Source organism: Mauremys reevesii, linkage group 12 (assembly GCF_016161935.1).
Source record: "Mauremys reevesii isolate NIE-2019 linkage group 12, ASM1616193v1, whole genome shotgun sequence".
NCBI classification, from domain to species: Eukaryota; Metazoa; Chordata; order Testudines; family Geoemydidae; genus Mauremys; species Mauremys reevesii.
In genome coordinates this window covers 35,773,987-35,795,582 of record NC_052634.1, presented here as the reverse complement: position 1 = coordinate 35,795,582, position 21,596 = coordinate 35,773,987, and the positions used below count along the sequence as shown (strand labels likewise).

The 21,596-nt window shown below is 53.8% G+C and overlaps 3 non-coding genes across 3 annotated transcripts; 1 reads left to right on the top strand and 2 right to left on the bottom strand.

Moving 5' to 3' along the window:
• The first annotated feature begins 3,315 nt into the window (after window positions 1-3,315).
• TRNAK-CUU lies at window positions 3,316-3,388 on the top strand. The gene has a single exon. It is a non-coding gene; the product is annotated as a tRNA-Lys (tRNA).
• A 9,815-nt stretch (window positions 3,389-13,203) lies between these two features.
• On the bottom strand, window positions 13,204-13,276 carry TRNAR-UCU. The gene has a single exon. It is a non-coding gene; the product is annotated as a tRNA-Arg (tRNA).
• Window positions 13,277-16,778: 3,502 nt separating this feature from the next.
• Window positions 16,779-16,860, bottom strand: TRNAS-UGA. The gene has a single exon. It is a non-coding gene; the product is annotated as a tRNA-Ser (tRNA).
• Between the last annotated feature and the right edge of the window lie 4,736 nt (window positions 16,861-21,596).

Here is a 21,596-nt window from a genome sequence, read left to right as displayed (position 1 = left end):
ACACCCAAACTCCCTCCCAGAGACCAGCCTCTCACCCCTTCTGCACCCAAACTCCGCCCAGAGCCTACACCCCTCCTGCACCCCAATCCCCAGCAGGGGGGCAGGGGTTTGAAATGAATTTAAACGCTCAGCATTTTCCTGTGCAAATCAATAAAGACCTAGCAGAGCTGTCCAGCAGCTGAAATCAGTTCCAGTCCTCGGCGTCTCTAAGAGGGACACTCGGTAGCTGAGGCATATGGGACACCTCTGTGGTGAGGACAGGTGAAAAAATGCTGGATTCAATGAAAGCTGAGACCATAGGAGGGGAAGGTGAACGGCAGCACCACACAGGGTCATAACACTCAGACACGGGGCTTCACTGTCACTGCCCCTGTGTTTTCCATTATTTATTTCCCCCTCCCCCACACACTGTTACACAAAACCGTCTCCCCTTGAGCCCAAGCCCACCCCTACCCTCTCCCCACACACGCCATGGGACACAGCCTCTCGGTGACTCACCCAGATGGGGGCTTGTCTCTGCATCTCCCCAACAGGGGAGCAGAGAGCCAAAAGGGCCACAGGAGACCAATGGAGCTAGGCAGGGATAGAAAAGACTTCCCTTCCCTTCCCTTCCCAAGAGTCCCGTTAATCTCACCCATGAGATGTTCCAGCACCGGGTGGGCTCAAAGCACCAACCTTCCCCTCAGCAATGGAAGGGGGAACCAGCTCTATCACATGGAAGGAGGCTCCCCACTCTGCTGCTGCCATCCTGCAGCCTTTAATATGGATTTGTTTTAGCTAATGCAACCCCCTCAACCCCTAATCCATCCATGAATCAAGGAGAAAAGACACTCACTCAGGCACCGGAGGTGCAATGGGTCAGTGCCCAGTACTTACAGAGCAGTGCTGAGTGGAGTCATGCTGAGGTTGTGAGTTCAAACCTCACCTACAGTGCTAGTTTCCTTTAAGCAAATGGCTTCTGCCAATCATTTTGTCCTGCAGAAAATACAATTGCAGCTCAGAAGACACCGGGGTCCCCTTGCTTTACAGAGAGCAGGGCAGATTCCACAGATCTACCAGGCTCTGCTCTCCACCAGCCGCCTGTGTCAGGAGGGGTCGAGCAGAGCCCAGAGCACTGCCCCCGACTCCCCCTCAGTCTTTGCTCCCCAAACCACCTGTGTGCTCACCCTCTTCGCTGTGAGACTCAAATCCTGCCTGGCTTTCTCGATGGTGGGGGGGGGGTTCGTCGGTCGTGTTGTTGTGCATGTGGGTCCTGAGCGATTTTGGTGGATGCCTGGCATAGTTTTGTGTGCGTGGGTGTGTGTATGATTTTTGCATGCAGATTGTTTTTTGCTTAGTATTCTTTTGGTATGTGGGTTTTGTGTTTCCTGTTGTGGGCTTTTGCTGTATTTTTGGTGTGGATTTGTTCTTTCTATGTTTTGTGTGACTTTCCCTTATGTGTATATGCCTCTGTGTGCTGTGTGGGTTTGTTTTTTGTTTATGTCTGTGTGGGCCTGTGCAGTCTGTGATTTTCTCATTCTCTCTGTGTGTGTTTGTCTCTCTGTTTGTATCTTTATGTGTAAATTCACTGGAACTTTTCAAAATCTGCACAACTTTGCCAATTTTCACCAGGGATTTTTCTCCATTAACAAATTCTCACTTGTTCCCTACCAGTTGGTGACCATTGCCCCAGGGGACTGTCAGTCTCTGGGTCCTGATTTCCCATTGACCCTTCCCCCTTCTATTGGGACTGGGAACTAGCCAACCAAAAAAAACCCACTCAGTTTTAGTAAAGGGCCAACAGTCCCTTACACAAGCCAGTCTTGTGAGCGTCACCAATGTCCAGAGATGGCAGCACAAGCTGCTCCCATGGTGTAATACACAGGACTCTGAATCCTGTAATCTGAGTTCAAATGTCAGTAGGACCTTGTGTTAGTGGGTGGTAAAGATCTGGTGCTCAAAGTGCTTTCCTAGCTCCACCTATATAAGAGTGAATCATTTCCCTCCTGCTGGGTGACTCCTTCCCACTGGAGCCAGGTCTTTGGTTGGGGTCCAGAAGTGGCTGTGGCGGGTGGGATTCTCACTGCTTCACCTGATGCCCCCAAGTTTGGTGCTTGTGGCCACACCTTTCCTCTTGCCCACATGGCACTTGAAGAAAGCAGTGCCAGGGCCAGGCTTGATAGGGAGGCAGAGTCCCAGGCTGGAGCCCAGCACCTCTCCTCCTCTGGGCACCTGGAGCAGAGGCAGCTGGTGCTGACTGCTCCAAGGGAAGGCTTAAAAGCCACAGAGCAACTGAGGGCGGGGCTAGATGAGGGCAGGCCCATGCCTATGTGTGGCCAGCAGACAGGCAACAAGACTCCCGGCCAGCCTGCTCCCTGCTCCCTGCCATGCCAAACCCCCACTGAAGGCCACCCGCAGACCACCATGCGGGGCGGCTGCTGATGCTCTGTGGCCAACAACAGAAGACAGTAGGAAAGCAGGGCCAGCCCCCCTGGTGGAGCCTCTGACTGTTCCCACTCATGGTCCTCACTTTTGCAGTGGGGCAGGAGATTTTTACCCCAAGAGGCTTTTCCCCAGCTGGTGAGAAGCAGAGAAACACCCAGGCTCCCAAGGTGCTATGTAGCAACCCCCCTCCATCACAGAGACAGGCGCACACTTGGAAGAGGGAAACTGCTCCACACGCTAGCCTGGGCAGCCGCCCATTTTCTTTGGCAAGTCAGGAACGGCAAAGGCGAGACTGGAAGCACCTGGGGCTCATGCCCCAGCCTTTGTGACACCCAACCCCCAACTCCTTCCCAGGGCTCTAGCTGAAGCCAGAGCATTGGCCTGAGCGGCCAAGAAGAGGTTCCAGCCCTGAAGGGAGCAGGACTTGCAGCACAATGGTAAAACTGCAGCAATACAACCATAAAGTGACTTGAACTTTCAATCACTTGAGCCAAAGTCAGCTATCTTAGTCATTAGACCACGTAGACACAGGAGCAAAGCTACTTCACACAGGTTTTTGGAAAAGGTGGACACTGTGTTTCTTGGGTCATCTACTGAGGCGGGGGGGGAGACTCTGTGGGCACAAGAAGTCGAGTTCCCAGCAAGACGTGAGATGTAATTCTATGGAGCCAGGTGAAGGACTTTGGTAGGGAGGCTCAGGCATGGGGAATTGGGGTGCAGCAGATGGACTTGCTGTCTAGGTGCTTAGATTTAGTCTCCCTGAGGAGGAGGAGGAATCCTGCTGACAGGCAGTGGCTGAACAGAAAGAGGAGGGGTTCCTGGGACTTTTTTTGCCTCTCTTTTGCCTGCCTGCTCACTCTTGTGCTGAACGGTGAAACTGTTTCTCAACAAGCCCAGGTAGCTCAGTTGATAGAGCATCAGGCTCTTAATCTGAGGGTCCAGGGTTCAAGCCCCTGTCTGGGTGCTCAGCTTTTAAGTAGCCTTGTGAGCCAGGACCCAAATTCTGTTCACAGGCACAGCTGGATTCCCAGAAGCCGTGGCCATTTCCTGGAAAGGTTCCTTTCCTTAGCAATCAGGAGAGAGGCCACATCCACAGGAGCAGGCCTAGAACATGCAGTCTCTGGCTGGCAGGAAGCGCTGTGGGGCCAGTGCTGAGAAAGCCCAGAGGTGGAGCAGCAGAGATGGGGGGAAGGGAAAGAGAGACGCAATGAGGACAGACCGTAAGTGTAAGGAGAGTCTGTTCTGGCTATTGTTGGGAACTTCCCTGGATTTTACAAGATCCCAGTGGAATTGGCTGGCGGAAGGATCTGAGTCCCCACCCCCTTACCCAGAGGCTGCCCGACCCCAAGGATGCTCTTTCTACTCTGGTGTGTGGTAGAGTCCTCGTAACCCCAACAAGGCTGGGCCCAGGAATCCTGGGGGGCTTGACCCCCCCAATCTTGTCATGATCACTTGAACAGGGCTACAGTGTCTCCACTCTGGGCACTTCCCTGACCCACTCCTCATTGCATGTGCTTCAAGCGAACACCATTTATTACCCAGCAATCAATGTAAAACATAAGGAAAGATGGGAAAGGAAAACACGTCACCCTGTTCTGCGGCGCAGGGAGATCACAACCAGCATCTCTGGAGGGTCAGGGCAGGTCACAGTCTCTCCCTCACATGTCCCAGGCCTCCTCCCCAGGCCCTGGCTGTGCTGCAGGGACACCACGGGCTGGACACTTGCTCTGGCAGTGGCCACATGCTCTAGGGACAGGCCCCTTGTTCCCAATGTCTGCCACCCACATAGAGCTGGTCCCATGGTGTAATGGGCAGCACTCAGGACTTTCAAGCCTGCAATCTGAGCTCAAATGTCAGTGGGACCTCCTGGAGATATGTGATTTTGCTGCAAACCCCTGGAGCTCAATGTGCTTGGCTACCCTCTCTCAGGATGAACTAGAGTGAGGTTTTTCCCTCCTGCTGGGTGACTGATGCCCACTGGAGATAGGTCTTTGGTCTGGCTGGTTCAATGAGCTTAACAGTCTGGCTAGAGATTCCTGCGGGTTGACCGGATGGTTGTTTCTCGCTGCTTCACCTGATGCCCACAACTTTGGTCCCTGTACCTGCAGCTGCCACACTCTTCCTCTTGCCCACATGGCATTTAAAGGAAGGAGGGCCAGGGCCAGGCTTCATAGTCAGGGCTAGGCAGGAGGGAGGCAGAGTCCCAGGCTGGAGCCCAACACACCTCTCCTCCTCTGGGCACCTGGAGCAGAGGCAGCTGGTGCTGACAGATCCAAGGGAAGGCTTAAAAGCCACAGAGCAACCAAGGGCAGGGCAAGAGGAGGGAGAACCATGCCTATGCGTGGCCAGCAGACAGCCACAGAGACGCCCAGCCAGGCTGCTCCCTGCCATGCCGAACCCCCACTGAAAACCACCCACAGCCAGCTGCTGATGCTTGTGGCCAACATCAGAAGATGGTAGGAAAGCAGGGCCAGCCCCCCTGGTGGGGCCTCTTACCGTTCCCACTCAAGGGGCTCACTTTTGCAGTGGGGCAGGAGATTTTACCCCAAGAGGCTTTTCCCCAGCTGGCGAGAAGCAGAGAAACACCCAGGCTCCCAAGGTGCTATGTAGCAAGTACCCTCCAGCACAGGGACAGGCGCACACTTGGAAGAGGGAAACTGCTCCACACGCTAGCCCGGCAGCCGCCCATTTTCTTTGGCAAGTCAGGAAGGGCAAAGGTGAGACTGGAAGCACCTGGGGCTCATGTCCCAGCCTTTGTGATGCCCACCCCCCAACTCCTTCCCGGGGCTCTAGCTGAAGCCAGAGCATTGGCCTGAGCAGCCAAGAAGAGGTTCCAGCCCTGAAGGGATCAGGACTTTCAGTACAAAGGTAAAAATTGCACAACCACGAAGGGACTCGAACCCTCAATCTCCTGATCCAAAGTCAGATGCCTTATCCATTGGGCCACATAAACAAAACCTTTCCAAGCACTTATTTGGAAAAGGCAGACACTGTGTTTCTCAGGTCCTCTACTGAATGGGGCCGAGACTCTATGGGCACAAGAAGTCGAGTTCCCAGCGAGATGTGAGACAATTCTCTGGAGCCAGGTACAGGACTTTGGCAGGGTGGGTCTGGCATGAGGGATTGGGGGGCAGCGGACAGACCGGCCGTCTAGGTGCTTAGATTTGGTCTCACTGAGGAGGAGGAGGAATCCTGCTGACAGGCAGTGGCTGTGGAGAAAAAGAGGGATCTCCAGGCAGCTCAGGTCTCCTTCTTCCAGCTCCTCATCTGGCTGAGCTGCTCCACCGGCCTGGACAAGTCCTCTGCATGCACAGCAAATAGCCCAAGAGCCATTGCTGCCCAAACCTGTGCTGGGGGGTGAGCATCTGTCTTCCCTGTCCCATCCGCGCTAGAGCAGACCACTAGATTGAGAGAGACAGTCAACAACGATTAAGGCTCAGATTATATAAAGGGGGTCCCAGAATCTGTGACTTTCAGAGATCTCAGTGACATTTTCCGCCTCAGCCCTGGGGCAGGAAGACTGGGGCTGTCGGCCAGTGGGGGCCTCACAGCTATCAGCCACCAGTGGCGGAAGGGGCTCCCACAGGCCCATGCCACCACGGATGGACCCCACAGCTCCCAGCTACTGTGAGTGGATCCCAGAGCTCCCAGCCACCACATGGGACAGGGGGACCCTGGAGCTCCCAGTGGGGTGACCAGGTTATAAAGTCCGGTCAGCGGTGCTGCGGGGCTCAGGCAGGCTGGTCCCTACGTGTCCTAGGGCACCGCGCTGTGCCCTGGAAGTGGCCTGTAGGTCCCCCCTGCTGCACCGCTGACCAGGAGCCGCCGAGGTAAGTCTGCACCCCAACCCCTGCCCCAGCCCTGAATCCCCAAACCCAGAGCCCCCTCTTGCACCCCAGAGCCCTCACCCTCTGCACTTCAACCTCCTGCCCCAGCCCAGAGCTTCCTCCCTCACCTGGAACCCATCATCCCTGCCCCCACCCCAGAGCCATCACCCCATCCTGGACCCCAACCCCTGCCTCAACCCACAGCCCCTCCTGCACTCTGAATCCCTCGGCCCCACCCTGCAGCCTGGAGCCCCTCCTCCACCCCAAACCCCTCATCTCCCCACAGCTCCCACAGGCAGACCCTGGAGCTCCCAGCAGCCATGGGTGGCCGGGGAGCCCCTCAAGCCCCACCCCACTGCGTATGGACCCTGCAGCTCCTACGAGCGGACCCCAGAGCTCCCAGCCGCTGTGAGCGGACCCAGGATTTCCCAACAGGCCTTGATGGCGGGAGGACCCCGCAGCCCCACGTCATTGCTCACAGACCCTGCAGCGCCGCAGCCCCGGAGCTCCCGGCCGCCCGGCAGGAGAGGAGCCCCGGCGCCAGACACCGCAGGCAGAGCCCGAGCTCCCAGTCACCGGGGTGAGGAGGAGCCGCAGCCCCGGGAGCTCCCGGCCGCCCGGGCAGGAGAGGAGCCCCGGCGCTCAGACACCGCAGGCAGAGCCGGGAGCTCCCAGTCACGGGGTGAGGAGAAGCCGCAGCCCCGGGAGCTCCCGGCCGCCCGGGCAGGAGAGGAGCCCCGGCGCTCAGACACCGCAGGCAGAGCCCGGAGCTCCCAGTCACCGGGGGGGTGAGGAGGAGCCGCAGCCCCGGGAGCTGCCGGCCGCCCCGGGCAGGAGAGGAGCCCCCGGCGCTCAGACACCGCAGGCAGAGCCCGGAGCTCCCAGTCACCGGGGGGGGGGGGTGAGGAGGAGCCGCAGCCCCGGGAGCTCCCGGCCGCCCCAGGCAGGAGAGGAGCCCCCGGCGCTCAGACACCGCAGGCAGAGCCCGGAGCTCCCAGTCACCCGGGGTGAGGAGGAGCCGCAGCCCCGGGAGCTCCCGGCCGCCCCGGGCAGGAGAGGAGCCCCGGCGCTCAGACACCGCAGGCCGAGCCCGGAGCTCCCACTCACCCGGGGGGGGGGTGAGGAGTAGCCGCAGCCCCGGGAGCTCCCGGCCGCCCCGGGCAGGAGAGGAGCCCCCGGCGCTCAGACACCGCAGGCCGAGCCCGGAGCTCCCAGTCACCGGGGTGAGGAGGAGCCGCAGCCCCGGCCAGTGCAGGGGCCCTGCAGCTCCCAGCCGCCGCGGGCGGGCGGACGCCAGAGCCCCGCTGCCATCGGGACCCCGCGGCCGCCCCGGGCAGGACCCGTCACCCCGCGACCGGCAGGAAACAGCCGCGCGCGGAAGCGCCTCGCGCCCTGTGACCCCCCCGGCGCTGCGGCTTCGCGCCAGGCGGGAGGCGGCGCCGCGGCTGCGGTCTCGGTCCCTCCGCCCGGCAGCGGGACCCGCCCCGCGCGGCCTCGCGCCGCTTCTCGCGGGCGGCGCTGAGCTCTGAGCGCACAAGGCCCTGGCGGCTCCGCCCCGCATCGCTGTCACACAACGTCACCAATGGGAGCTGAGCCTGTCAGAACCGTCAGTTGGGGAGGGCCCAATGGGAGACCAGCTTTCAGAGACCCGCCCCGCGCGAGAGCCAATGGGAGATCAGCTGTCAGAAAACACTAGACAGGCCAGCACCAGCCAACCAGGAACCGCCCCTCATCTCAAGGACCCAGACAGCCCCGCCCCCCCACCTGTCCTATGCCCCACAGCAGCAGCCAGCGCCAGGGGGCTTGTGTCACGCCCCACAGCAACCCCCAAAGCAGAGTCTCAATTCCCCTCCCCCACCACTGCTGCTGCTCTTCAGTAGGGAACAAGAACCCCACCCAGACACCAAAAGCCGGAGAGGGGGGGCGCGCAGGGGGCACTTTCTGCTTTCCAAAGCCAACCTTCTACCCGCCCCACTCCCCCCCCGCAGCCCCTTCCCCATGTCTGGCCACACGCTCCCAGCTCAGGGTGACCACACTCCCCGTCGGGGCAGGCTCTGCTCAGCCCGGCTCCCCACAGCCTGCACTAAACATGTGGGGCCCAACCCCAAAACTTACTCCTATTTTACCCCAATGGCCCCAAACTGCCGCTTTTAATATATGCAAATAAGGTGCTGCCACACTCAGGCCACGCCCCAGCTCTCCAGTGGAGCCACCCGGCAGAGAACCAGGTGATATTTAAATTAGCCAGGACGTCGCTCAGTCATTGCCCTCTGCTCCCAGCAGGTGGCGCCGGAGAGCTCCGAGCTCACTCACTTCCCTTTCTCGCGTCGGCTTCAGCCCCCGGGTTACAAACGCACCAACCGGGGAGCAGGAGTGCGGGGCTGCTCCAGGGTGACCAGATGTCCCATGTTTAAAGGGACAGGCCGGTTTGGCTGGACTTTTTCTTATATAGGAGCCTATTGCCCCCCACCCCCGTCCCGTTTTCCACAGTTGCTTTAAGGTCACCCTATGGGGCAGCTCTGCGGGGACGGACTTGCACACTTGGGATGTTAGTGCAAAAAACTCCTCCTGGGCTGAGTAAAGGGCAGAGACCTGCCCTTAGCCTGCCCTGAGTGGGGGTCACCCAAACCGACCCTCACTCGCCAGGCAGGTGTCACCTTTCAGCCTGGGGAAAAGACAACAGGCCCCCACTCCCCAGCTCTGCGTGGGCAGAGAGCCAATGAGAACTTCTATTAAAAGGGAAAGAGAATCAAGCCTGAGTTTGGGAAAACCCCACAACCACATTCAAATCTACGCTCATCAGCAACCCCCCCACCCCAGAGTACGCTGGGCAGTGCTGTGCCTCAGTTTCTCACCTTGCAGTGTGACAGGCCAATCCAATGTTCCTTTAAAAGACCCCTCCGCTCTCCTCCCCCAACCCCCACTCCCCTTGGGCAGCAAAGCCCAAGGGGTGGGGGAGGGAAGGGAAGGCATCAAGCGAAACCTCAGCTTCTGCTGCCGACACTCCCTCAACTGGCTCTCGGTTTGCCCTGTTCACTCTGCGTCGCTGCCGCTCCACGGCATTGTCCTTCACCCTGCTGCTGAGAGCTCCTGTGTCGCCACTTCCCCTGCTGCCACCTGCCTGTCTCCTGCGGCCTCTGCGCGGCCACCTAGTGGGGGAACCTCGCTACAAGTGCAGCCTGGGCAGCCTCTGTCATTGCAACACCATGGGCAGGGCGTGAACCGCCAGCTGGGGGAGACTAACGCCCTGCCCCGCCCCTTCCACCTGAGGCCCCGCCCCTTCTGCAAACACCCCTGTGCCCAGCGTACACCAGCCCTTAGATCCCTCTTGGTATTTCAATGCAGGCACTGACCTGTGAGAGGAAAACATCAGCTCCAAACACAGAGACTGAATTCCCCACATTTAATCTCGCTGCACTTTCCAGAAAGTTACAAAATTCAATTCATTCTTGTTAGGACAGAGAAAAAATAAGTGACACTAAGTTTTTGGCTTGGTTAAATAAAATTAAGTGTTTAATTAATATAGTAAAAATATGTCCTGATTCTGCAAAATAACACCATAACATGAAATAAGAAGAGACAAATCTTGTCAGTGACGACTAATTTCGCAAATGATCTTCCCATTATTAATTTCCACACTGCCCCTGTTGGAGGTCTGGGCACCTCCAGTGTCACTGCTCTGCGTTCACCTTCCCCTTAGAATTGTTCTCAGACATTCCCAATTTTGGAAAATTGTGCAGTTCAGAATGTGAATAGTGACCCCGGCTACTTCCTGCTCCTGCTCTACATTGCTCCACAGCAGCTTCTCCCCCTGCAGAGTCACCCCAGCACGGCAGTGCAGCCGCCCAGGGTTTTGCAAAAATTAATAATACAGAGTTTGGAGGAAAGTAAACTATTGGGAGTTGTGGAAATAGCAAAAGGCAACAGTTGTGGTGTTACAAGAAGGGCAGTTTTTGGTTTAATAATAAAACCCAGTTATATAAATGTAACTGTATGTGCAGCTCTGTGCACTCACGTTGGATGGAAGCTTAGTAATTAAATTATACAAGAGGGTCGGGTAAAGTGGCTACTACCACCACTATGTTTTGTCCCGAGAAGCCTTTACACACACCATTCTGAGGGGAAATGGGCCCTTTGCCCACAGAAATGGTCTATAGGGGACGGCTGCAGGCAGCAGGCGGAGAGATAATCTCATCAAAATGATTTGACTCCTGGGTAATGTAAGCAATATCACTAAAGGAATGTCCGAGGTTTCTATTGGCACTTAACTTGCCTGCCCCTGGCTGCCTCTGGTTGTACAAGATGGACGTGTAATCGGGGTACAGTTGTGTAAAAAAAAATTATTACAGTGCAAGGGATGTTAGACAAAACAAAATGTTGTGTGTAATTGTGTCAGGTTTTAAAAACCTAAAGTGAGACTTATGGTTTGTAATATAATGTTATGAAGGTTAAACTATGGAAGGAATGTGCATTTTCCCAGGACGTGTGCAGTGTATATTGGAGAAGGGGTAAAAGAAATGCAAACAAAACATGGTACTTAATTCAAACCCTATTAGGGCTCCAAAGGGAGCCACAATAGGTTGTGGTTTCTTTTTCAGATCTGTGTGTTTTGAAGCAGAAGATGAAAGTGGAAAGTAATCAGAACTCCGGTGGAAGTTGTTTGTGTCCCTTTTAAGACAGTCTCTGAGCTGCTGATGGCTTTGGATCCAAAAGCCAAGCCCGAAAGCCGGGGTGAATGCAAATGACCTAGCTGATGGGGGAAGGAGAGAACTGCCCATCAGTGGCTGCACAAAGGAGCTGCAAATAATAAATACATCTGGTCAGCAAACAAGCTACTGGAAGACTCAGATTGTGGCCCTCCAGGAAAGGGAGGTGAAAAAACAAGTCAAGCCTGAAAATAAGGGGGACAGGTTAACCCTAAGGAGTGTGTGTGTGTATGTACAGTGCTAAAGCTAAATCTAAAGCTGTCTCTCAGCTATTACCTGAGGATAAACTTAAAGCTTGGTGCAGCAGAGAAACTATTGCAAACTGGGTCTGTTGTACAAGAGGGGAAACTGAGGCACACCACCTCATGAATTTCATAAATGACCAGTGAGTGGGGTAATTCACTATCTAACTATAGAACAAAATAAGGACAGCCTGGAGGTAATTCTTCTGTTTTTCCTGCAATTAGCAAGGAAATTTGTAAAAGGAAGTGGTATTATTATTATTAAGCACTAATCTGTCCCCACTGGGGGTGTGTGTGGAAATTGTTTCTTTTGTTTTTCAGACACTCTACAAGCAAGCTGGTGCCAGCAAAAGACTAACCCAGAATACCACGCATCTATGTTTTGTGTTGTTTGTCTGTGGTGTTTGTCTTGTTGTTAGCATTGTTGTGTTTCAATGAACAGAAAACCTCATGACATGGATGGGGATGGCTTCAAAAGGCTGACCTGGGGGAAGATGTGTGTGGACATTCAAAATGCTCGACTAGGAGGCCAGCACCTGTGTAATAGCTACCGTGGTATCTGGAAGTGAATCGGCAGCTGAGGTGGGCCCCACAAACCCTATGGGAATAATGAGAAGGGGATTTGCTCACTGGGAATCAATGGAGGGGTGTGTAAAATGGTGTAAATCCAGAGCAGATGTTTGAATGTGCCCCTCCCTGATGGCCGTAGAGGAGCACACCCAATGGCCCGTGGCAAGGGGTGGACAATTGGGTGTACTGTGTATGAGGTGTTTTGCTGGAAATGTACATATTACTGGGGGCACAATTACACCAGCCCCTAACCAAATTCCACACTACACGCTGCTCTCTGGGCTTTGGCACACAGATAGATCTGTGAATCTTACTGCTGTGAATAATCGAACCAGCGCATACAGCCTGATTCCACACCATGTGGTTAAGTTGTTTTGGACAATAACCCATTTCTCTGTGGACATTCAATGGACTTATGCTATGGACAAAAGCACGAAAACCTGCAGCGGCAGCGTATTGCAGCTGCCAGCAACTGGACATGTTAAGGGCTTGACCCCGTCGAAGGAGGAGAGGAGGTGTTTCGGTGGTGGCCAGGATGTTGGACCATGCGGCTAGTGCTCAGGTCTCTCGGTGTTGCTGTGGATTGTTACAGCGGCTGGTGTATTGCTAAGTATACTTGTGTTACGTTGCCTGTGAAAATAACCTAGAAGTAATGGAGTAAGCCCCTCCCCCCTGTACTAGACAACCTGGACCCAACCTTCCCAGGCCCACTATAGTGGGAAGTCTGGAACACTAATTGGAACAGGTGTGGCAGCCCCGTACGAGAGAAGGTGCAGGGCACTGCACTACGCACAGGGCAGTGGGACAAATGGAATATCAACACCTTCCACCTTGATGCCTGGCCCTATCAGGAAATGTGTCACCATATGTCCTATGCTTTGCTAAGGGGGAGAATGGGAACAGGGACACAGGCAAGGCTCTGTGGCGTCAGGGCTGGGATGGGGACACTGAGGAAGGAAACTGGAATCATTGCTTGCTGGAAATTCAACCCAATAAACATCTAATTGTTTGCATCTTCGGACTCTGGGTATTGCTGCTCTGTGTGTACGCAAGATGGACCCAGTAATTGGAGGGTGAAGGGATAAACCCTCTAACACTAACTTACATCTAACACCCATTTGAACCCCTTCTTTTCACACCATTGCTCATTCTCAGGGGCTGCTTTGTCTCCAGACAGATCCATTCTCTTTCAGAACAGCCTTGCTCTTTCCCTCTGTTTCACTCACTGAGGTGTCAGAGTAAACACTCCCCTTCCCTCTAGTCTCAGACAAACACTAGTATTAACTGTTTGCTACTGAGGGGTTTAGAAAGCATTTGTCAAGATGCCATTTCTGGGGGATTTTTCCCAAGATCCAGTATTTTGTGTTCAAACATCTCCCAGCTTCCTTGGTGAAAATAAGGCCAAGGTTTCCTTGCAACGTAGAGGGAGTTTTTCACCCCAGATGGGACTTGAACCCACAATCTCTGACTTAGAAAGCCATTGCCTTGTCCATTAGGCCACTGGGGCCCTGTGAAAAAAAGGGAAATTCCATCTCCTAAATGCATATTTCTCATATTAACTTGGAAGCCAAATACCCTCTTTCTGCACCTTACAGAAATGTCTGCATCCCCTGGCAGCGAGGCTACTGGGCAGGTCACTTACAGAGCTGAGCACCACCTTTCTGCCAGCCATCTTTAGAGAAGAAGGCTCTTTCCCCTGACAGCCACACACACAGCGCTGCCTAGCATCCCGAGAGCCTCCCTCGTGTTCTCCCACAGCAGCCGCCTGCCGGTGTGGGTGGGAAAAAGGGACCAGGAAGCAGTGCGGCCTAATTACGGGACAGGAGGCCCTCACCACACCCAGGCCTGCCTCTTGCCTTCAGCCCAGGCAGCCAGAGGTGCCAGGGAGCTCTCTGGCAGGCCGCCGCCTCAGCCAGGAAATAAGGAAAAGGCGATGAATGAAGAAGTCAGGAAATAACAAGGAAATGAAGAGGTTTGTCGAATGGGTTTCTGCCCAATTTACCATCTTCTCAGCTACCGCTCAAAGTTAAAGACCTAAAGTCAACCTATCGGCATAAGTATAGATGGTTGGATCAGAATTAAAAGGAGCTGCTGTCACAAGTGTTAGGTGCCTGCAAGCAGCATGCAGACTGTTTAAAACCGCCGCAATTAGAGGCTCAGATGAAACGTTTCCCCTAAATCAGAAACGACAATAGGAGGACCAGCAGAACGCCACTCTAGGTTCATGGCAGAGTAATGGACGCTGTTAGAGGCAAAAAGTCATTCCTCAAAATTTGGAAATCAGATCCTAGTGAGGATAATAGGAAGGTGCACAAACTCTGGCCTGTTAAGTGTCAAAGTGTAACAAGTCAGGCCAAGAAAAAAATCTGAGAAGCAACACGCTAAAGACACAAAAGCTAAGCATAAATCCGGTCAATGCGAGTCCTGGTCTGTCCCCGCAGAAAGGTGAACCCCCTCTGTGGCTGGAGTGAGCTCCTCTAAGCTTACCTCACTACAGACCTGCGCCAGGTAGTGCTCATTGTAAAAATGTTTCTTCTGAAGGTTGGGAAAACGGGACCAGCGGTGCTCAGGCCGGCTGACACAATTAAAATCCCCCCCAACACCAAACATCATACAGTCCAGAGGAAGGGAGCCTTTGATTTTCCCTCTCATGCCTTAACTGGGGACCATACACACTAATATAGCAGTAACCAGTGCCACAGAGCACAAAGCCCACCAGTAATGCCCTCCCTGGTTGGAGCTCCAGCCCCTTCTGTACTCGCACCGCCAACGTGAAGAACAAGACTCCAGCCCCATCATTCTTCCCTGGCCAGGAGGCCCTTCCTCCAATCACCCTCTGCCCATCAAGCTACCCTAGAGTTGTTAATGTGCATTTCCTGAACACCCACCATGGCCAAGTCCAGCTGCTCCAAGGCAATGAACATCAAGTGCCACCTCCTGGGCCCCCAAATCCCTTCCACCTTCCCACTTTCACAGACGCCCCTTCCCTGGTACTGCCCTCACTCAGCTGAACAGAGGAGCTTCCATCCCCAATCCCTGCCTGTCACTGCCCAGCACCCCCTGTGGCACCATTCCTGAGGGTCCCCCTGCCTCACTCTCTTCCTGCCATATTGGGAAAGGCAGCTCCCATCTCTCCCAACTAGGGGCAGAAGCCCATTCTATGTTTTCCTACTGCAGAGCCCAAGATCAGAGACTCACCTTCAGTGCCACCCAGAGGGGAGGCAAGTGGGGCAATTTGCCCCAGGCCCCAGGAGAATACAGTATTGCACCTTTTTTTTAATGGAAGGGGCCCCCAAAATTGCTTTGTTCCAGACCCCCTAAGTCCTCTAGGGCAGCCCTGCTCATCTTGGGTGCAGACACAACTGTGTTACCTGAGAACAAGCCACCACTGCACAAGGAGGGAAGAAAAGACCTGCCAAACCCTGGGATTGAACCAGAGACCTTTAGATTTTCAGTCTAACACTCTCCTAACTGAGCTACTTCAACAACTATGTAGGAACATTTTGGCCTATTGCTTCTCTGCCCGGTATGTTTTTGCAGCAGTTGCACACAAAAAGGACGTCATTGGGAGCGGCCCATGAAGACAAGACTCGCTTTTGCCTGCCTTGCTCAGCTTGACTTGCTGCCTCACCCCGTTCCTGCCCTAGTGCCCGGGTTGACCTGGTGGTGGAAGGGGACTGGAGGCCAGTGGCGCGGGGAGGAGGTTGAGCTGGACCCTGAGCTAGACTAGACCCTGGCGGTGAGAGTCTGGCCACCACCTGCCGCCCCACCCTGTTGTCCTGGCTTCCCCCACTGGGCGTCATTTCGGGAGGGAAGTGGGGCTTCTGCCTCCCCTCCCCGATTTTCACACCGCAGAGGAGTGCGAACAGGAAAACGAACGGCTGCTCCACACCCCCAATGGAGGAACCCGGCGCCCTTAGCTGTGGGGAGTAAGAAGTGGCTGTTGGCTGACAGGGCCTGTCCCCGAGCAGCTGGAACAGCAGCTGCCGCCTCCCCCTCGGCTCCAGGCTGTGGGAAATGCTCATTGCTTGGCTGCATGGGCGGCTGCTGCTCCGTGCTCTGGAGAGCGTCTGTATTGCTCTGTCAACCCCCCGTCTTCACTGAGCCAGTCTGGTAAGGTCCCAAGTGCCCCCTCCAGCCTGGCAGCTGAGAGTCTGTGCAGACATCAGCGCCCCTGCCAGCCCCACAGGCAGCAGCAGCACCAGCCCCCCCAGCAACACAGGGGCACTCGATGCACTTCCTGTGGGGAAATGGCTCCTTGGCGTCCAGCTGCTAGAGTGAGAGCCAGGAGAGAGCAGTGTCTGGCTCACCGTGGGGGAGAGAAGGGACCTGGTGAGTGCGGATCTCCCTCCGCCTCCCCCTCAAGGCTGGTCAGTTTTATTGTCACTGTGATAGTCGGTGCTTCCCGTCGGGGCCGGCCCTAGAGGGATCCGGGGTATGGGACAAATCCCCTCTTTCCTCCCCAGGCCCTGCCCCCCACTCCACCCCTTCCCCCAAGCCCCCACCCCTCTCCCACCTCTTCCCGCCCTGCACCTTCCTGCCCCATTCCTTTCCCTCTCCCACTCTCCCTGCTCCTCCCCCTCCCCCCCAGCGCCTCCTGCACCCCACTGAACAGCTGATCACTGGCAAGTGTGAGGAGCTTGTCAGCAAGGCCTGTAGTGGGTGGGGGGGGAGCTGGCTGCCAGTGGGCACTGGGCACCTTTTTTTCTCTCTGTTGGTTCTGCAGCCCCGTAGCTCCCATGGAGTCGCTGACTCAGCTCCTTTCACATGCTAGAGAGAGGAGCAGAACCAGGGCTATGGCTGATCTATGGGGCACTAGGTGAGTGGCAGAGGCTTCAGGTGCTGAGAGTTTGCCCAACCCCTCAACAACACAGTGTGAGGTGGTGTCCCAGGGATCTCGATGAAAGGAGCAGAACAGAATTTACTTGGGGTGGGGAGAGAATTGAGAGTGTCTCAGGGGGTTATACAGAGGTATTGCCCGGGTGAGAGACTGGCTAAAATGCAGGCCTCGCTGTGAGCAGGATTTGAACCTGCGCAGGGAAACCCTATTGGATTTCAAGTCCAACGCCTTAACCACTCGGCCATCACAGCTGTGAGCACAAAACTGCCCCAATGCCAGAGAAACTGGTAAATAATCCCAATGCCCAGGCGTGAAGTCATCTGAACTACAGGATTCCCACAGCAAACCTGGCTCCCAAAGCACAGGGGGGATTTGGGGTTTGTTCTGTGTGCTTAGCCAGGTGCCACAGGAGTCTTTGCTGCTTTTACAAATCCAGACTAACACGGCCCCTCTGATACTCCTAGTGACACTCTCCAATGGATCCCCATCCTCCACCCACCTTCAGCTAGGTAGGAGCGGATCATCATTATCCCTACTTGAGAGAGGGAGAAGCTGAGGCTGAGAAAGGAGAATTGACTTGTCTTAGGTCACACAACCAGCCAGAGGCAGCATTGGGAATAGGACCCAAGAGCCCTGATTTTGAAACTAACCATCAGATCGTGAATTTCAAACACTGAATGACCTGAATAAAGTGCTCTCAGATGAGCTCCAGACCAACAACAGTTCACAGTAATTATTCAGCAAGTATTTGAGGAGAACTGCAATGTTAGAGAGAATCATGAACTGCTCAGAGACCATTAACGCAGCAAAGCAGCAAAATTTGTCAAACATATAAGTGGTTATGACTTATTTCCTTGGTCTTAAAAGAGAACAACAAGGACCTGAATCTCCTCCCTGTCAATAACCCCCTGCTCAGCCAATCAGGGTAGAGACTGAGGACGGGAGGCTGAGGGTTCTCACCAGAGAGCCCAAAGGATGGCCCAGGTCACTGGTGGGGATCACTGCCCGAGCACTATTTCAGCCCCACATTTTTGGGTGGACCTCCCACAGTGGGAGCTGCAGAGCACTCCCCCGCAACACACACACCGCTCCTGGTGTTGGGAGGGGAACAGGTGAAAGGACAAAAGAAGCAAGAGACAAAGAGAAAGGAGGGAGGGAGGGATGGAGGAAAAGGTGAAACCAAAAGGACAAACCCTAATGTCCCCAGTGATTCTAAGGACAAAATCCCAGGTGCACAATAAAATTCTGCCTCCTTAAGCTCGTGTTTTCCATGCCTAGAATTCAACTGTCACCAGATGGATCAGACTGAACAGGTTTCAAACCTCAAGGAGGCTCTTACCTTCTAAACAAGGACGTCTGTTTTCTAGTAAAATCACTAAAGGGAAGGAGAAAACTCGAAAGAGGTTCCTCCTGGCGCTCACGTACGTGAACCCGAATACTCTCTCAGTCCTCAAAGAGAGACCTGGAGAAGGAGACTTGCTGAAGCAAAACCACAGGGGTCTCTGAGGTTTCCCTGGCCCCTCGCCCCTGTCCTGCCTGGCTGATGTCAGCATCTCTCTGTGAGGTCACCACCTCCCCCCCACCTTTGACCAATAGTCTGAGGTCCTGCAAAAAGCCTTTGTGATGTCACTGCCACACCCCTCCCTTGCTGTGCTAATGTCCTGCCCCTGCCCAGGCACTTTGGAGGTTTGAGCTACTCCCTGTGGATCACCCCACTCAAGGAGCGTTCGTTCTAGGCAGCAAGCCGGCTAGACAGGAAAACATCAGACGCTGCTCCCAATGCTACATTCAGCTTTTCAGAAATTAGTCAACTTTATGGCCAGAAAAGACCATTAGAGCATCTAATCTGACCCCCTGCATATCACAGGCCTCCTGTATGACACAATAGCTACTTTTGGAGCAAACACATTCCAGAAAGGCATCTAGTCTTCATTAAGTGACATCAGGAGATGGTGAATCCACCACTTTCCTTGGTAGCTTGTTCCTGTGGTGAATCATCCTTGCTGTTGAATATTTGTGTCTTATTTGTAATATGAATTTGTCTCTTTTCACCTTCCAGCCACTGGGTCTTGTTATTCCTTTCTCTGCTAGATTCAAGAGCCCTTTAATACACAACCTTTTCTCTCCATTAAGGCCCTTCAACACTTCAATGAAGTCACCTTTCAATCTTCTTTTGATAAGGTAAACAGGTTGAGCTTGTTCAATAGCTCACTAGAAGGCATTTTTTCCAGCCCTCAGAACCTTTGTCATCAGACTCCTGAACTACAGCTGTATGTGGTTCTTGTTCTTCTGCACAACATAGCTCCTGGAGAAGAGGGATCTGCAAATGTGCATTCATATGATACCTTTGTTTAATTGATGAAAAAATAAACTAGACACTTAGAGGATTGGAACTGATTTCAGCTGATGGACAGCTTCGCTAGGTTTTTATGCATTTGGACAGCGAAATCTTGAGTGTTTACATTCATATCAAGCACTCCCGTATAGAGAAGCCCCTGAACAGAATGGAGAATGGAAATGAAAATGTTTTCCTTTTTTTTAAAAAAAGGAAAGAAGGTTATAAGAGAACACTGGGGTTTAAACTGAGGATCACTGGAGCTGCAATCAACCACTCTACCACTGAGCTATACCAGTGTTGAGTCTGAAACTCTTTATGAACTGAAACTTAACTCAGACTACATGTCTCTGACTGAAACTTTTAATCAAAGGTTTTGACCTGCGAACTGCTCATGACCCTTCCCCTCCCAATAAGTAGCCATCTCCCGTTTTTGTCTTCTCCAATTTGCATTTTAACCTGTTTTATCCTGTAGAATCTTGATTGATTATGCATGACCATTATGATCTGTTAATCACTTTGTTTACTTCTGTGTATAAACATTGATGCTCACCCCTAATAAACTTGCCACACTTACTCCAAAGCTTGGCTCTTAAGCTAAGGATGGTGTGAGCCCGTTGATCAACGAATTGTTGTCTGGTCTCTGACAGATCTCTGAGCCTTATACCAACTCCGCACAAACTCGGGTGCTGGAGAGGTGAGTAGGACTTGCTTTTTACCTAACAATTTGGGGGCTCGTCCGGGATTCCTTCTGGTGCGGTGCCTCTGTCCAGTGGTCAGACCACTCATATACGAATTGGTAGGCGCCACGGGAGATTTCTCCCAGCCAATTCAATATTGAGGGGTCATGTACTGGACAGCAGGATAAACGCCAGTTGGAGGGCTCCTGTCAGACACCATGGGTCAAGGGACTAGCGTGCCTCTTGAGAGTCCGCTGGGGATTGTAAATAAGTTATGGAATGAAGGGAAACTCCCAGTACAGACAGGAATGTCTAGGAGGAAGTTGTACACACTGTGTGTAAGGAATTGGACTGGGTATACCGCGGTATTGGCCGACTCGGAGATGAGGTGGCCTTCGTATGGCTCTTTCGAACAGGCTGCCTTAAGAGGAGTAAGGAGCCAGATCGAAAAAGACCATCCGGGACAGTTATGTTACTGGTTTTGTTGGGACACAGCAGCAGAGCTGTGGAAATCTTTAAAGATTATGGCAGTCAGGTATTCTTCCGAGAGTGAACCCCCTCCATGTTATTTCGATGAAGGGTGTAAACCACGGCGTGTTTTAACTCGTCAGTTGGTCCCCACTGCACCTGCCCCTATTCCTCCGCAAGGGGACTCTCTCCAGAGTGCAGAGGGGAATCTGCAGGACTCCAGATTGGAATCTCTGCAGAGGGATAAGGAGGAAATGGAGGGGCACACCTCGGAAGAAGTAATTACTAGGCAAAAGATCAAGCAGCTGCAGCAGGATGCATACTATTCTTATTTCGTTTTTTGTGAATCAGTCAGTAACCCCTGTAAGGGATTATTTCTTACAGTTTCGCCCTGGTTGGGGAGGTGAGTCAGTCACTTCAGTGTTGGATGTAGCTGATTTTGCATGGGAGAAAGGAAGGGAAAGCAGCAGAAAGAAAGAGAAAAAGGAAGAATATAAGTTGATGGCTTTAGCTTTTCGCGGTGGTATTTGAGGCAGAAGCCGTGGCCGTGGCAGGGGATTTCAGGGTGCTCGGGGAAGAGGGTCCTGGCAACCCCAGCCATCAGGAAATTGTTTTCAGTGCGGACAACCCGGTCACTTTAAACGTGAATGCCCCTGGGGACGCCCAGAGGGTCCGGTCGCATCCGCAGATACTTACACCACCCCTGCACCACCAGCCCAGCCCGTTCCTCAGGTCTGGATCAACTACGGGCAACAGCAGCAGCTGCAGCGAACTCAGCCTTCTCAATGACGGTACCCCGGGGGCGAAGGCAAACAATGTGATGGTCTTATTTCCTTAATGTCTTTAGCCGGCTCTTTCCTCACTTTCTCCCCTCCCAGCAAAGAGCCTCATCTAACCCTTTCAGTCCAGGGACTGCCTGTCTGTTTCCTCATTGATACTGGAGCTACTTTCTCTCTTTTAAATCATGCCCCCTCTCCCTGGCTATCCTCTGAGGTTAAAACTGCAACTGGGGTGGAAGGCAATCCACAGTCTCTGGGACTCACTTTGCCTCTAAATGTTATTTATGCTGATAAATGTTTTTCTCAACGTTTTCTTTTTTCCCCAGCTTGTCCGATCCCTTTGATGGGCCGGGATTTACTCTGTAAGCTTGAGGCTACTTTAACCTGCACTCCTGAAGGGGTAGGATTATTGATGACAGTGTTAGGAGATTCGGCCCTAACTCAGGGTAATTGGGAAACCCCCCCCTCTCTCCCCTGACCTCACTGACTTGCCTTCAACCCTCTGGGGAATTTCTGACACTGATGTTGGCCTGCTCCTTTCAGCAGAGCCAGTAAGGATTCAAGTGAAGCCCTCCTTAGACCCCCCGTCAGTTCCCCAATACCCCCTGTTGCTGGAAGCCCGGGAGGGCATCCGCCCCATTGTCGAGGGCTTCATTGCACAAAAGCTAGTCCGCCCTCAGCGCACTCCCTGTAATACCCCTATACTGCCTGTAAAAAAGCCTCCT